Genomic DNA, 17410 nt, shown 5'->3' with positions numbered 1-17410 from the left:
TTTGGAGCAACTATGGAGGTGTGACCTTGGCGAGAAGAGCTGTCACGCTTCTGAGCGTGGTCTATTTAATTGTTGGAGAAGGTCGCGTAACAACACACGTAATGATGGTGTTTTTTTTGCTGACTCAGGCCTTGCCACGGTTGATAACTAACCATATGTAACCGGGTCATGATACATTGCGCCGTGATTGTACAGTTTAATGTTGCACAGAGCGAGCAAAGGTTCTGTGTGACCCAAAAAGGAGATAATGATTAAACCATCTCGGTGTTAGTAAGCTGAGCTAGGATGACTATGGGGAAAAAAAGACATCACCGCTTGCCCTTGAGCTAAATATTATACTTCCTGTATGGTAAACATGCTCCCACTTGCTGCCAGAAGGGGGCAGTGTGTTGTCAGCAGTATGGACTCCAGGTTTCAATGTAAAGGATTAAAGTGAGCTTTGAGGAAAAAAATAAAAAAAATCTGAATTTGAAATAATAATTTAAAAATTATATATATATTATATGTTTTTTTCATTTTTTTTCCCCGAATTTAGTGATTTGTTGTGCCTACCAATCTCGAACTTGTCTCATATAAAAGCAACTGTTCTCTTATCTTTTAACTATAGAGTCCGGATCACATTGTCTCAGCTTTACATTGAAACAGGATCTCTCTTTTTTCGTTTTGTGTTTTCACCTCCGAATGAATCCAAGGAGCTCATGTGTGTTGGCGTCATCATAACAGCAAGGTAGCAGCTGGGCAATTTGTATGCAAATGTCTGTGGGCTTGGTCTCATATTCTCACCTATACTGTGCCCCACTCGCAACTAAGTTTTATTTTGGGTGGAACTTTTGGAAAGAATACTACATTATTCAATGTAGTAGAAGGACCATTATTACCAGTATAGCCAGAACATACAAAGAATATTAGTGGTGGTAGTAGTAGTGGTATAGTAGTAGCATAGTAATGTTGCTACTATAATGATTGACATGTAGACCGCCCAATGACTCCATGAACAGTGACCGTGACAGTTCAGCCAGAACATGCAAAGAATAGTAGTGGTGGTAGTGGTATTGTAGTGGTATACTAGTGGTATAGTAGTGGTGCTACTATAATGATTGACATGTAGACCGCCCAATGACTACATGAACAGTGACCGTGACAGTATAGCCAGAACATGCAAAGAATAGTAGTAGCGGTAGTGGTATAGTAGTGGTATAGTAGGGGTATAGTAGTGGTGCTACTATAATGATTGACATGTAGACCGCCCAATGACTCCATGAACAGTGACCGTGACAGTATAGCCAGAACATGCAATGAAAGCACTAACATAAACACACACTTGGAACATCATGACCAATCAGTTTTGCTACTATAATGATTGACATGTAGACCGCCCAATGACTGCACAGAACAGGAAACATGGCCAAAGACAATACTGTCAGCATGTGTAAAAAGGCAGGAAGACATAGTACACACACCGAGTGGTATCCAGACTAATGAGTGGTACTGTTGTTTGACTGCCCCATGACTGTATAAACAGCCACTGCAAAGCTGGCCAATGACAGTATTGTATGGATGTTTAAAAACGCAGGAAGCACAGGAAGTGGCATCCCGACCAATCAGTGGCACTGCTACAATGACTGACATGTAGACCGCCCAATGACTACATGAACAGTGACTGTGACAGAATAGCCAGAACATGCAAAGAAAGCACAAACATAACTTAGGGACATCATGACCAATCAGTGGTGCTATTATAATGATTGACATTTAGACCGCCCAACAACGGCTCCAAGGCCAGCCAATGACAGTAGTCGGCATGGAATTCTTTATGCTCTGAAAATGTCAAGGGCAACGTTGACATAAAGACAAAGCAAGAGAACAAATGTGGCGAGTGCGAACGCGAAGGTGGAATCTAACACGGCAGCCGGGTTTTAAATTGGTGTGAAGCGACTCAGGTGCTCAGGAGGTGGGAGACCCCCACCTTTGCCAAGCGCGACTCCACTCTTTTCTCAAATTGACGGCGGTCAGGCGTTCTAATGGAGCCGTCCTATTTGCAGGGAAAAAGAAAGAAAGAGTGATGAGGCATCTGGTTCCCAAAGGTGGCAAGCGGAAGGAAGCCTCATTAATTCAACACGGCCAGGACGACCGCCCGCCCGCCACCGCCACCGCCATCACTTCTCACTGTTTTTTTTTTCTTATTTGATTAAGAATTCATGCATCATCTCCACTAGGATGTGATGCATGAATGACATCTGATGGCTCGCCAGCAAACTCAGCACTTAGTTATTACATTCATCTTAAAGCAACAGTAAGGAATACATTTGGTTGGCTTTTACAAAACGGTGGCGTTACCATGGTGACCCCGCGATTAACCTACTTTCATGGATGGTGATATCGGGTGGACCAGCCAGGAACAGGTAGCCACATCATAGCTATAGTATATAATATTAGCATGTTAGCACATAAGCTAAGATAAGGTAAGATAAGGTACAAGGAGCACTAGCAAACAACACCAAATATCATAATAACACCAAATATACGTATATACAGTATATAATATTTAATATAGATAAATACAAAAAAAACTATAAATTATACTAATGATTATTATTATACTTATATGATATACTAAATACCATATTAAATACAATAAATCAAAATTTTTGTTTTCATCAAATACCAATACGGTGGTAGCAAAAATGTAAAACACATAACAAAATTGCAAAAAAAATAAAAAATCGTACATTGTTGCTTAAATAATGTTTTCCAAATTTCTTATCTTTATTGTTATTTTTATTATTGTCATTTTGATATTTTTATAATTAGATGTATTCATATGTTACCTTTTTTGTTGATTGGCTACCCGTTCATTCATTCTTTCATTTTCTGCCGCTTATCCTCATGACGGTCGCGTGGGGGCTGCCGGAGCCTATCCCAGTTGTCAAGAGGCGGGGTACACCCTGGACTGGTCACCAGCCAATCACAGGGCATTTCATTCATTCATTTTCTACCGCTTATCCTCACCAGGGTTGCAGGGGGTGCTGAAGCCTATCCCAGCTGTCTTCGTAAAAAAAAAAAAAATTGGATCCTATGCACTCAAAGTGAACATTCATTCATTCATTTTCTACTGCTTATCCTCATGACGGTTGCGCGGGGGTGCTGGAGCCTATCCCAGCTGTCTTCAGGTGAAAGGCAGGGTACACCCTGGACTGGTCTCCAGCCAATCACAGGGCACATATAGACAAACAACCATTCACGCTCACACTTTTTGTCATAAATTGTAAAAAAAAACAACAACACACAAACTGCATCCCATGCACTCAAAGTGAACATGTTTCCATAAAACTGTGCCCCAGTGTTCTGTGCTAGAAGACATCCAAATGTCATAAAGAAACTATAATTCTATAAAGACATTGCCCGCCTTGTCCTTGGCGATGTTATATGAAAATCCAATACAGGGCCTGCAAGGTTACCAAAGGTGATAAACAACAAAGAAGTTTATTGATGTAACAGCACACTTCCTTTGAATGTAATGAATGGGGATGCTATAGCAGATGCAGTGTGGCTAAACTAGTTACCATTTAACAGCTCTGTATTTCATCAGCACACTTGATGTTAATGGGAAATAAAAAGGACCAGAGAGAGGCAGCCTAATCCCACTTTGATTGATGCGGATATGCACGGGGTTCTTCCCGGCTCCTGATGGAGGATGTATGTGTGTGTGTGTATGTGTGTGTGTATGTGTGTGTGTGTATACGGCTCTATTGCAGCTACAAGAGCAACCATCGCTCCTCTTCTCAAGGTCACTGCAGAGAGGAAGGGTGACAGGCGGCTCGACGAGCGCCACGAGGTGCCGGCCATTTTGAGGGTGTGATGAGTCCGGCGAGACAGACAAAGAGAGAAGTAAGAATTCGTCTTTTTTCTGCAATACGGTATGGTTTACGCTTATTTAAAAAAGCGTGATTGGGGGAGGAAGAAACGGGAATGGGAACCTTTTGAGGCGGCCATCATTGTGGCGGCGGCCCCCTTTGAGCGTCCTATCTCTGTCTGCAGCACACACACACTGGGAGGCTGATCTGTGGCGCCAGAGCGGGCTTGGACCACAGCTGACTTAGCAGCCCTTCATCTGGGCACACTGTACTGATTGGGGGGGGGGGGGGGCTCTTCCATCCAGTTATCATTCTTCATTCTATGTTTCTCCAAATCCACATTGGCTATGGGGGGTGGGGGGTTGGGGGGGGGGGGGGGGGTGAGTCCCCATAAGACCTCAGAAAATGGACATACTTAGAACATGAACATAATCCATTCTAGCAGGATGTTCCACATTTGATTCATTTGTGTTGTCAATTAAATTCCCCATCATAAATAACAGAAAAAAAATCATGTTTTTCAATATTTTTGAGTACAAATAAGTTAACCACTGTTAATTTTTTTTTAAAAAAATTAAAGTTAAAATAAAAATAAAAATAAAAATAAAAATAAAAATAAAAATAAAAATAAAAATAAAAATAAAAATAAAAATAAAAATAAAAATAAAAATAAAAATAAAAATAAAAATAAAAATAAAAATAAAAATAAAAATAAAAATAAAAATAAAAATAAAAATAAAATTAAAATTAAAATTAAAATTAAAATTAAAATTAAAATTAAAATTAAAATTAAAATTAAAATTAAAATTAAAATTAAAATTAAAATAAGAAAGCAGGAAGTGAGCAAATGTAACAGTTACTGATTGGAAAAGTACCAGATGGAGGGGTAGGATTTAATAAGCTTTGCTTCTTCCTACTCCTTTTGGACATGTGGAACTGTGAACTGATTATGGGATGCACTCAATTGTAATCTGATGCATGTTCAATTGAAATTAAATCATTACCATTACCGTTACCATTACCATTACGTAGTCTGTGCTCTATCTTACACTTGGGCCAGTACAATGTACTTAAATATCTTTTATCCTTTATCCCATATAACATCCTCAAGATTTCATTCCACGAAAAGACAATTAGATTGCACATGCGCCACCTAGTGGATGCATTTTAAATTACAGTTTGATAAAAATCCATGAAAAACATTTGACAGGTGACCAGTTGGCAAGGTTAGACTCCAACCCGGCTGATCCGGATAAGCGCCAAATGAATACATTTTAACGTAATTACACTTTTGAGTTTTGAGGATGATTTCTGTTTGTGTCTCACTGAAGCCCAATGTTCCAAACTACATCTAAGACGGGAAATATTTTGCATTCTTATCCCTAAACGCCCCTCAAATGACCTCATCTCTGCATCTCTAAGCAGAAAAACTGTCTGTAAGCTCCTTTTTACTTTGATGTAACACTTGCAATGTCTCGCTGGGCTGTAATCATTTGTATTCATAAAAGCTAATGATTTGTTGCTCTCACGGACCAAAGAAATACAAAGCTTTTATTAATGAGGGTAGTTTTTTTTTATGATTACAAATGCACTCAGATATATTCCACAATGCTACGATCTGACGGAGCTGAACGGGCTTTTAATGAACAACAAATAAAGCCTTGTAAGGCAGTTTATTGTCTTTGGAGTCAGTGTTGGTGAAGTCAACTCATCTATCAGTGCAGTTGGAGTGAGACTCCACTAGCGACGGTGTCAATCTTGTCGAAAGACATTTTACTTCCTGTTGATAATACCTTGTGTGGTCGTTTATAACCATCACAGACATTTGCTGACAATGTTTGCTGCTGTTTTTCTTTGTTTTCATTTTCTTCTTTTCTATCCCCTCCTGCTCCGATTCAGAGGCTACAAATTTACATTCAAACTAAAACACACTAATGATACAGTGTGTATTTTTTTGTAACTAGAGGGTCAGGAAAAATGATCTGACACATTTGTAGGTTAAATAAAAGGCAAATAAAGTAAAGATAATTAATATATAAAAGTATATATGTAAAAAGTACATATAATGCTATTCTGTTTCAATTATGTTTTAAAAATTAAATCAGTTCTAGCGGTGCAAGGTCGGCCAGTTGATTTTCGTTGATTAACCCAAAACGAGATCATGTTTCGAGATGGATCATGTCTACTGAGATTGAAGTGCAAATAAACCGAAATTTTGTTGTATTGCAGTTACAGGTAAACGTTACTGATAAACGTTTACACAATGAAAGTGCGATGCTAACCAGTCCGATTCATGGCAGCAACTGAAAAAATAAACGAAAACAATAGCATTATATATACTTTTCGAAAATGAATTTTTTTTTTGTGTCTTTACTTTATTTGCCTTTTATTTAACCCACAAAACTTTGCTGGTTTTACTAACAGTGCCACAATTCGGTGTATTTCTGAGAAAAAATACTAGCATAAGCAACACCGTAGGGGTGCATGTCTTTGTGTTTAGTTCAGGTGTAGAAGAGTTCGTTAACACAAATAAATACGTGTGATAAAGTCCTCTCGGCATTGAACAGGGGTTTGGATTACATACGGTAAAAACCTTCAAATTCCAGATTTTCTCTGTGATTGGCTGGCGACCAGTCCAGGGTATACCATACCTCCCGTCCGAAGTCAACTGGGATCGGCTCCAGCATACCCATTGTATTTATTTGCACATTGCATTGCATATCGCTGCTTCGCTCTGTTTAATTGCCTGATAGCGTTTTGTGATATTTTTATCAACCGTCCTGTGGCAGAAAGAAGAGATGAGGGTGTTAGTGTGTGTGTGTGTTAGTGTGTGTGTGTGTGTGTCTTAATGTGTCACGCCTCAGTACATCTCTGACAAAAGAGCTGCCCATTTGCTGTGGGAAAAAGCTGCCGTTTCTGTGCACCTGCATATCCAACCGTGTGACCCGACCTCACAGCCGTGACATCGGTCGCAACATCCGCACCCAATTGTCGTCTTGATGATCGCCATCAAACTCCTCAACATTACGCAACCCTGCGATGAATCAGAACTGGTCGCTGTGCACTAAGCAAAGTCCAGACCACAACAACAAATGCTACATTCGTGGTGAAGGAAATTCATTCATTTTCTACCGGTTATCCTCACAAGAGTCGCGGGGGTGCTGGAGTCTATCCCAGCTGTCTTCGGGCGGGGTACACTCTGGACTGGTCGCCAGCCAATCACAAGGTACATATAGGCAAACAACCATTCACACTCACATTCGTACCAAAGGCCACACTTGGGACATCCTTAGCATAAAACTGTACAGTTTCTTGACCCCGACGTGACTCGAACACGCAACCTTCTGATCTGGAGTCAGACGCGCTACCATTGTGCCACAGGGTCCTGTTAGACCTGCCATACTTTTGTGACCCCGACGTGACCCGCACACGCAAATTTCATCTGAAAATTTTGACTTCATTTTTGTAAAGTTATGATTTGCAGTTGTTAATTTTCTTGTCAGATTATATTTTGAGAATGTGCAACAGGCTACCCCTAGCATAAAACTTCACTTTTGTGACCTTGACGTGATTTGAACACGCAACCTTCTGATCTGGAGTCAGACGCGCTACCATTGCGCCACAGGGTCCTGTTGTTACCTGGTGTACCGCTTATTCTCATGAAGGTTGCGGGGGTGCTGGAGCCTATCCCAGCTGTCTTCAGGGCGAGAGGCGGGGTACATCCTGGACTGGTTGGCCAGCCAATCACAGGGCACATATAGACAAACAACCATTCACACTCACATTCATACCTATGGACAATTTGGAGTCGCTAATTCACCTAGCATGTTTTTGGAATGTGGGAGGAAACCGGATTACCCGGAGAAAACCCACGCGCACAGTTCCACATGTCCAAAAGGAGTAGGAAGAAGCAAAGCTTATTAAATCCTACCCCTCCATCTGGTACTTTTACAATCAGAAACTGTTACATTTGTTCACTTCCTGCTTTCCAAATTTTTTTTTTTTTTTAAACAATGTACCTCGTACGAGGTGATATGAGCATACAATGACATTATGTGTACCATAGTAACTGTCAATATAGTAATGGTAATCTACGTCCTTGTTTATTCTTAAACCTGATTGGACGTTAACAGATGATTCTGTGGGAAAATGTGTAGTTTTGCTGGAAATCACAAGTCAGAGTCAATCATCAGAGTCAAGTCTGAGTCAGTCGTGAGTCATTGATGTGACAGTCCAGACTCGAGTCCACACGTCTGCAGGTTACCGAACCACTGGTGTGAACGTAGTAGATTGTATTCTCCAGTCATAGTGACACAGAACGACAACAATAGCAGGACGAAGTGACAATGCCAGAGTCAGATACAAACTAAAACATCCTTACTGGACATGCTGACCAACTTTAAAACCACACAAGACAAGTTCACTCATTTTTTTCCGTTTTTTTTTGGTGGGGGAGGTTGTGGGATTATGAAGCGGAGTTCACCTCACTGAGATCTCTCCAAATGGAATCATGTTTTATGCGGTGGGAGGGGGTGGCGGGGGATTATCGAATTCGTTCGGCAACTCCTTCCGCACAGACTAAGACGTTTCATTGCAGACACTCCGCCGGCTGATTGGACACAGCCGGTTAGTCACACTATCTCACAAAAGCAAACAGAATCTTTCCCAAAATAGGTTGGTGTAAGGCTCCGAACTTTGGAATAAGTAAATTATAGAAGCTGCTTGATGTTTTATGTTTGGTACTATTTTTTTAGCCAGTATTTTCTGATCCGTAATGCAATACAGTCGCTGCAGCCTAACATAATAGAATTATTAAATCCCTATTTCTGGTATTGTCTTATACTATTTATACTAAGTACTGCTTGAAATTGAGTAATACCTCATGACATGAACGCACTCATTGTTAGAATAAAATATAGTTAGAATAAATATAGCGTTTGTTATCACCCTTATATCCATTTACTTAGACAATAGAAAGTGTTTGAATGTGCTGAAGAAGGAAGGTTCCCGTGACCCTCATCAGAGACCCCCAGCGACCCCCAGGTCCTGGAGGTGCCTGGATGCGCCAACGGCAACCCTGTCAAGATAAGAACTCATAAAACAATAAAAGTAATTACTCTCACATATACACACACACACATAGACAAACAAATACAGCTCGTGCAATCCCCCTTCCCCCCCCTTAGAGTTGCACGACCATGTAGTAGGGACCCCCGAAACAGGAGTGTGAACTGCATATTCAGAGTGGAGCAGCATGTCACTGGGTATGTTGTTTCACTCTCCTTGCTGCGAGTAACTTTGAATATTGTTTTCTGTCTCTTCTGTATTTCTGTATTTAAGTGTTTTTAAAAGTGTCACAGGAGTTTGAACCTGACACTCATCTGCTCTGTAGACCATTCATTCGGAATGTTGACATATTATGTATATTCATTTTACTTTGGAATGCTGATGCTAATTACTAGTGCAATTAGCTAATGATGGATTCAGTGTTATATAATGAAACCAATGCACGCAATAGAAAGTGTTTGAATGTGCTGAAGAACGAATGTTCCCGTGACCCTCATCAGAGACCCCCAGCGACCCCCAGGTCCTGGAGGTGCCTGGATGCGCCAACAGCAACCCTGCAGATGCTCATGTTGATCCTGCAAGTATGCGCCAAGATAAGAACTCATAAAACAATAAAAGTAATTACTATCACATACACACACACATAGACAAACAAATACAGCTTGTGCAAATGCCCCCCCCCCCCCCCCTTAGAGTGTGAGAGTGAAAGAGAGGAGTGTGAACTGCATATTTAGAGTGGAGCTGCATGTCATTGGGTATGTTGTTTCACTCTCCTCGCTGCGAGTAACTTTGAATATTGTTGTCTGTCTCTTCTGTATTTCTGTATTTAAGTGTTTTTAAAAGTGTCACAGGAGTTTGAACCTGGGGGCCCCCGAAAAAGAATAAAAAGAGAGGAGTGTGAACTGCATATTCAGAGTGGAGCGGCATGTCACTGGGTATGTTGTTTCACTCTCCTCGCTGCGAGTAACTTTTTTTTTTTGGAGTAATTTTGAATATTGTTGTCTGTCATTTCTGTATTTAAGTGTTTTTTAAAGTGTCACAGGAGTTTGAACCTGACACTCATCTGTTCCGTAGCCCATTCATTCGGAATATTATCATATTACGTATATTCACTTATAAGCGCTTCAAGCAAGGTTAAACAGGAAACATCAGGTAAACAGTGTTTACTTTGGAATGCTGATGCTAATTACCAGTGCAATTAGCTAAGCTTAGCATTGATCCGACACACATCCGACCATCTTACATTCTTCTCACATAGCACACTCACATAGCACAATCAGAGTTGGGCAAGTTACATATAATACTGAAAGAGACAGGAACACAGTATACTGTATGATTTGTTGTTACTCACACAAAATCAGCGGCTATCACAGCCAGTAAAACATACAATATGCCCCACAATGCAATATTAGTTCATGTTATTATTGTTTATTATTGACTAGATCTAGTCAAACCAGGAAGTACCGTCGAGGTTCATTTAACAGTTGGCTCAGGCAAAGAAGAAATATGAGGGAGTGCAAATACTAAATATAACAAAGGTTGCTGACTCTTCTAATCAGCAGGAGAGAGGAGGAAAAAGGCGAGCTAATCTAAACCTCTTGCGTATGACACGTGAAATCATGAAATATTCATACGAGAACTGCCTCTTTTAATCCCAACGGCGGCGCCAAGATTAGAAAAGGAAGTTGAACGAGATGTTCACAAACACCGCCTCTCCCTGTTTGACTCCTTGTGAAATGCTCTTCAGGAACACAAACAGGCCGCGAATGCACCTTGAGCTTCATCCACGTTCTGTATCATTGTTCTATTTCTTCCTGCATACGGTATCACATGACCTTACGGCACGATCGCACAAATATTTGCACATTACCGCCGCACTGTAACTGTCTATGGAATCCACTGCTTTCAGCTATGTGCATACACACTTTAACACACACTGACAATTACACGCAAGAGTTTGAAAAAAATCCCTAAGGAAGAACATCAAAAGGCTCCGTTTCTGTTAATGAAAGTGAATCAACCTTTCCGGAAAATTAGCATCTGGCTTCCTCATGCACGGGTGCAGTCGGGAATCCTAGTCCTTGTGAAATAAAAAATCACATTGGGTTGCCCCTTTTTGTTTTTTAGAAATAATGACCTATTTTTGGTTGTCTGGTTGTCCTAACCCTAACCTCTAATTCTACCCAAACCCTAAACCTCTAAACCTCTAACCCTAACCCAACCCCAACCCCAACCCCAACCCCAACCCTACCCTACCCTACCCTATCCTATCCTATCCGAACCTCAACCCCGAACCCGCTAACCCTCTAACCCTAATCTTCTGATGTGTCAACCCCAACACCAACCCTAACTCTAATTGTAACATCCAACCCTTACCCTCTAAGCATAACCCCAACCCTAACCCCAAACCCAACCCTAACCCCAAACCCCAAAACCCTACCCTAACCCCAACCCTAACCCCATCGCCAACCCCAACCCTACCCGAACCCCAACCCCTAACCTGCTAACCCTCTAACCCTAATCTTCTGATGTGTCAACCCCAACACCAACCCTAACTCTAATTGTAACATCCAACCCTTACCCTCTAAGCATAACCCCAACCCTAACCACAAACCCAACCCCAACCCAAACCCCAACCCCAACCCCAACCCCAACCCCAACCCCAACCCCAACCCTTACCCTAACCCTACCCAAACCCCCAACCTTCTAACCCTACCCTAACTCTACCCGAACCCCAACCCAACCCCAACCCCCAACCTTCTAACCCTACCCTAACCCCAACCCCCAACACTCTAACCCTAATTGTGTGATGTGTCAACCCCAACACCAACCCTAACCCTACCAAAACCGTACCATCCAACCCTTACCCTCTAACCCTCCAACCCTGACCCTCTCACACTAAACCCTAAACCTAAAAAGTTTGTGGTTAGGAACCCCTGTCCTCATGTTAGGATAAACAACTCAATGGTAGCCTATGCGGTGCATGCAGACATCATACATATGCATTCTATCATATGGTTTTAGGTGTAAATACTGTATTTGGGTGGAAAGTGTCAACTAAAATCATAATAATAATGGATTCAGTGTTATATAATGCTTTTAAAGACAAGGTGGTTAACTATATCTGTAGTCACAGCTGCCAAACGTTCATTCATGATGACTCTTTCCAACTCTTAGGTCACCATCACTTTCACATCCTACCTGATTCCACGTTGAACCTCGTTGAACAATTTGGAGCAATAGTGTTAAAAAGGTAACATAATGAAGTATTTATGTATGCAAAATTAATATTTGTTACTTACTTCTCGAACGTACTGGGTGAACCGCCTCCCACCAGTCACCAAGATGTTCATTTGCAGGTGCCATAAAGCGTGGAGGTCAGCGTGGACCAGCGTGACATTGGCTGGCTGACAAAATTGCTCCTCTACTCCAGTTCCCATCCAAGGGTGATTCTGCACAATAGACGGCCATATGAGTCTGTCATGACACGTCATATAATCTTAATTAAGCAGAATGAGGTGTCCTATCCTACACTAGGCGTCATTAAACAAAACCTCTCCAGGAACATATGGTGGCTCAATCCCTGCCAGATGTCACATGGAGTGGATGCATGAGTAAGTTTTTCTAACAGTGGGGAAAAAAATGATGAGTGGCTAAAAAAACCACAAAAAAAGGTATAAATACCTAAATGCACAAATCCTTGTTCTACATTGTCCATTGTGAGCGGGAACCACATAGTCGGGAAAGACTTCCAGCCATTTACTGTCACGTTTTAAACCCTGCATAATTAACGAGACATAGTCGCCCTGGACAGCCTTTTTTGTCTGTCCGCAGTTCAAAGGATGCGCCTGGCTGCAGAACGCTCAAGGGCGCAACGCTAATATGATAAATAGAGAGAGGGGATGACAGGGAGGAGGGGGGGGGGGGATCTCCGCAGTTTACACCCGACATCTGAGGGATGGTGGAAGCTTCTTCACCATCCGCTCACTGGAGATGGGGGTGAGATCACCAGACACCAGAAAAATACTTAATATTGTTAATAATATTAATACTTTGAGAGGATGTTGTCATAGACATAAGTTAATACAGTATATACAGTCATTTTTGAAACATAAAATTGTTGTTATTTGTGCACAAAACTAGAATTTGCACCTAATAAAATGTCACTTTTTGTCCATTCACATACACAATTTGTCAATTTGCATACATGTATCATATGAACTCATCCACATACACACACAGTAGATAAATGTCTGCCAATTCACACACACAAACAAAATGTTCATTCACGTTTGTCCATTCACATACATACATAAATGTCTGTCTATCCATTCACATAAACACATAAGCTAAACATCTGTCTGTCCATTCACATACACACATGTAGTCTTGTAAAAATGTGCCTATCCATTTACATAAATGCAAAGTGTTAAAAAGAATGTTTGTCCATTCACACACACAAAATGTTCATTCACGTTTGTCCATTCACATACAAACAGCGTATGGTATAAATGTCTGTCTATCCATTCACATAAAGACATGAGATAAACATCTGTCTGTCCATTCACATACACACATGCAGTCTTGTAAAAATGTGCCTATTCATTTACATAAACGCAAAGTGTTAAAATGAATGTTTGTCCATTCACATTCACACAAAATGTTCATTCACGTTTGTCCATTCACATACACACAAAATGTTCATTCACGTTTGTCCATTCACATACACACAGTGTATGGTATAAATGTCTGTCTATCCATTCATGTAAACACATAAGCTAAACATCTGTCTGTCCATTCACATATATGTGACTGTCCATTCACATACACACATGCAGTCTTGTAAAAATGTGCCTATCCATTTACACAAACACAAAGTGTTAAAATGAATGTTTGTCCATTCACATACACAAAATGTTCATTCACGTTTGTCCATTCACATACACACAGTGTATGGTATAGATGTCTGTATATCCATTCATGTAAACACATAAGCCAAACATCTATCTGTCCATTCACATATATGTGACTGTCCATTCACATACACACATGCAGTCTTGTAAAAATGTGCCTATCCATTTACATAAACGCAAAGAGTTCAAATTAATGTTTTTCCATTCACATACACACAAAATGTTCATTCACGTTTGTCCATTCACATACAAACAGCGTATGGTATAAATGTCTGTCTATCCATTCATGTAAACACATAAGCGAAACATCTGTCTGTCCATTCACATACACACATGCAGTCTTGTAAAAATGTGCCTATTCATTTACATAAACGCAAAGAGTTAAAATTAACGTTTGTCCATTCACATACACACAAAATGTTAATTCATGTCTGTCCATTCACATACACACAGTGTATGGTATAAATGTCTGTCTATCCATTCATGTAAACACATAAGCTAAACATCTGTTTAGCTTGGTCAATGGTCAATGTAGTTTGTGTGGGCAGAAGTGAACTTCCTTTAAAACTCACCTTTAAAGCCCAATACTCCCCCATGAGTATTTTGGCTATGTTATCAGCACTTTTACCTTTAAGTAGGGCACATATGGCACGTCTCTGAGCACGAGAGGGATGGACCGAGCCGAGGACCGGGTTGGGCTTTTGGGCGGTGGAGTTGGCAGAGCAAGAGCCAGAAAGAGGACATCAGGTTGGCAACCTGTGGTCATCTTTCTGATGTTATCCAAGCGTATGCTTTCATGAACTTAATCCCAGGAGGCGCTGGCAAAATACACACGCGCCCACACGCAGAGACACACTTGCATGCTTTCATAACTTGCATTCATCAGTTGGCGCTCAACCCCTCCTCCAACACATATATAAAATTATTTAACATTTAGGGACTTTTTGCAACCCCCAACCCACACAAATAACATGCACAATGCTGGTTATATTCCTCATAGTGATGTAAAAATCTGACATACATATATGAAATCTTCCATCAAAAGCTGCAGCATTGCAGTGCTGGCATTCGGACAATATTTGCGAACAAACTGGCAGATGTCAAAAGGCTTTGACGACAGGATTTTACAGAGAGCAAAAAAAAAAAAAAAAGAGGCTCTAATACGGCTGTAGTTACTGTATGTGTCACTGAGTGCTCTGCGGTGTGTGATGCCAAAAAATATAACTCCGGCATGAAAACATTCATTCATTCATTCATAATGGCATTTGATGCAGTGATGTTCAATTGTGAGAATTGTAAAAAAAAATAAGGGTAATTCCACTAAATTGTAGAACACTAAAACTATGGTCCGGTAAAAATATAAATTAAAACCTAATCTTTTTGACAAAAAGGACCCTAATGATACTGCAAAAAAAAAAAAAACAAATTTGTCAAAGATCCTCTATATGACAGAATCCCTATGTTGCTTCTAAGGACCTACTGCAAAAAGAGCTCTGCTGTTTTTAATGACCTCCTGCAAAAACAATGGTCAAAGATCTTCTATATAACAGCCTCCATAGTGTATAACACGAGCGCCATCATGATATTAAGGATCTTCTCATTCTACTGCAAAAAAAGCTAGTCAAAGATCCTCTACGTGACAGGAGACTCTTGTTATTAATGATCTACCGGGGAAAAAAGAGCACTAGTCGAAGATCTTTTATATAATGGGGGTGCTTTGCTGTTTTTCAGACTTGGCTGCAAAAATTCTAGTCAAAGATCCTCCACATGACAAGAGAGTGATGCTGTTTTTAAGGACCTACTGCTACAATTCTAGTCAAAGATCCTCTTTATGACAAAAATCCTATATACGACATGAGTTTTCCTTTTTTTAAGGTCCACTGAAAAAAGTTTAATCAAAGATCATCTACTGCTACAATTCTAGTCAAAGATCCTCTTTATGACAAAGATCCTATATACGACATGAAAATTTTCCTTGTTTTAAGGTCCACTGCAAACACTTTAGTCAAAGATCCTCTACATGACAAGGGAGTGGTGCTGTTTTTAAGGACCTACTGCTAAAATTCTAGTCAAAGATCCTCTTTATGACAAAGATCCTATATATGACATGAGTTTTCCTTGTTTTAAGGTCCACTGAAAAAAGTTTAGTCAAAGATCCTTTACCTGACAAGAGAGTGATGCTGTTTTTAAGGACCTACTGCTACAATTCTAGTCAAAGATCCTCTTTATGACAAAGATCCTATATATGACATGAGTTTTCCTTGTTTTAAGGTCCACTGAAAAAAGTTTAGTCAAAGATCCTTTACCTGACAAGAGAGTGATGCTGTTTTTAAGGACCTACTGCTACAATTCTAGTCAAAGATCCTCTTCAAGACAAAGATCCTATATATGACATGGGTTTTCCTTGTTTTAAGGTCCATATAGAAAAAGCTAAGCAAAACAAACAAATAATACAGCTCATGAACGACAAAACTTCTAAATTGTATTACATATTGCACTTCTAGTTGCAGTTTCACCTTCCTGGTACTCTAAAAAAATACCCACAAATCTCCATAAAGTACTTTAAGTGTTGGACAGTATCGTCTTGCCACTTTAGTGCCAGCATCAATAGCTCCAGTTGGAACGTTCTATCAAACACACACACACAAGCATTTACAGTGCTTTAACCCCCAAAGCCTGCAGGGTAATGTGAGGATTAATTACTGTTGAGTTTGACCCAAGGAGAACTGGAGCAGATTATCCCAGATGCTGCAGAGAGGGCATTAAGCGCCTGTCGTCCATCCATGGCTGCTCAGACATGGCCGCCTCCATCGTAAGGATGCTGCCTCTTGACCTCGCTGGTCTGACCCACGTTGCACACAGTAGGTGCATGGATGGTTCCAGCTATGAGGTCCCTCGGGGTCCAAACAGATGTCTTCTCCCACTCTGAGGATAATGTTTGATGTGAATGGACACACATTTGCATTATGATTGCATTATGTGAACAAAGGGGATCATGACGATATGCATTATATGTTTGTATGTGAATGGACAAACAGGTATTTGCATTATACAGCATGTGTGTGTATGTGAATGGACCGACAATGCTTTCCATTGTGTGTCAATAGAAGAATAGCTATTTGGATTATATTTGTATGTGAATGGACATACAGATGATTACATTATGTGTGACTGAAAGAAGAGATACTTGCATTGTTTGTATGTGAATGGACAAACAGGTGCATTACACATGTACGTGAATGGACAGACAGTTGTTTACATTGTGCGTCAATGGATGAAAATAGTTGCACTATGCATTTATGTGAATGGACAGATGTGTGTGAATGGACAGACAGCTGTTTACATTGTGTGTCAATTGCAGAATATATTTGCATCATACATGTACGTGAATGGACAAAAAAGTTGTTTAAGTTGTGTGTCAATGGATGAATATATTTGCACTATGCATGTATGCGAATGGACAGACAGCTGTTTGCATTGTGTGTCAATTGTAGAATATATTTGCATCATACATGTACGTGAATGGACAGACAGCTGTTTACATTGTATCTCAATGGATGAATATATTTGCACTAT

The 17410-nt window shown here is 40.3% G+C and overlaps 2 non-coding genes across 2 annotated transcripts; both read right to left on the bottom strand.

Annotated features, from left to right (window-relative positions):
• Positions 1–7167: 7167 nt before the first annotated feature.
• On the bottom strand, positions 7168–7239 carry trnaw-cca (transfer RNA tryptophan (anticodon CCA)). The gene has a single exon. It is a non-coding gene; the product is annotated as a tRNA-Trp (tRNA).
• A 172-nt stretch (positions 7240–7411) lies between these two features.
• trnaw-cca (transfer RNA tryptophan (anticodon CCA)) lies at positions 7412–7483 on the bottom strand. The gene has a single exon. It is a non-coding gene; the product is annotated as a tRNA-Trp (tRNA).
• Positions 7484–17410: the final 9927 nt, after the last annotated feature.

This window comes from Doryrhamphus excisus, chromosome 12, assembly GCF_030265055.1.
Source record: "Doryrhamphus excisus isolate RoL2022-K1 chromosome 12, RoL_Dexc_1.0, whole genome shotgun sequence".
Classification (NCBI taxonomy): Eukaryota; Metazoa; Chordata; class Actinopteri; order Syngnathiformes; family Syngnathidae; genus Doryrhamphus; species Doryrhamphus excisus.
Note: the sequence above shows the minus strand (reverse complement) of the source record. Positions and strands in the feature narration are given on the sequence as shown.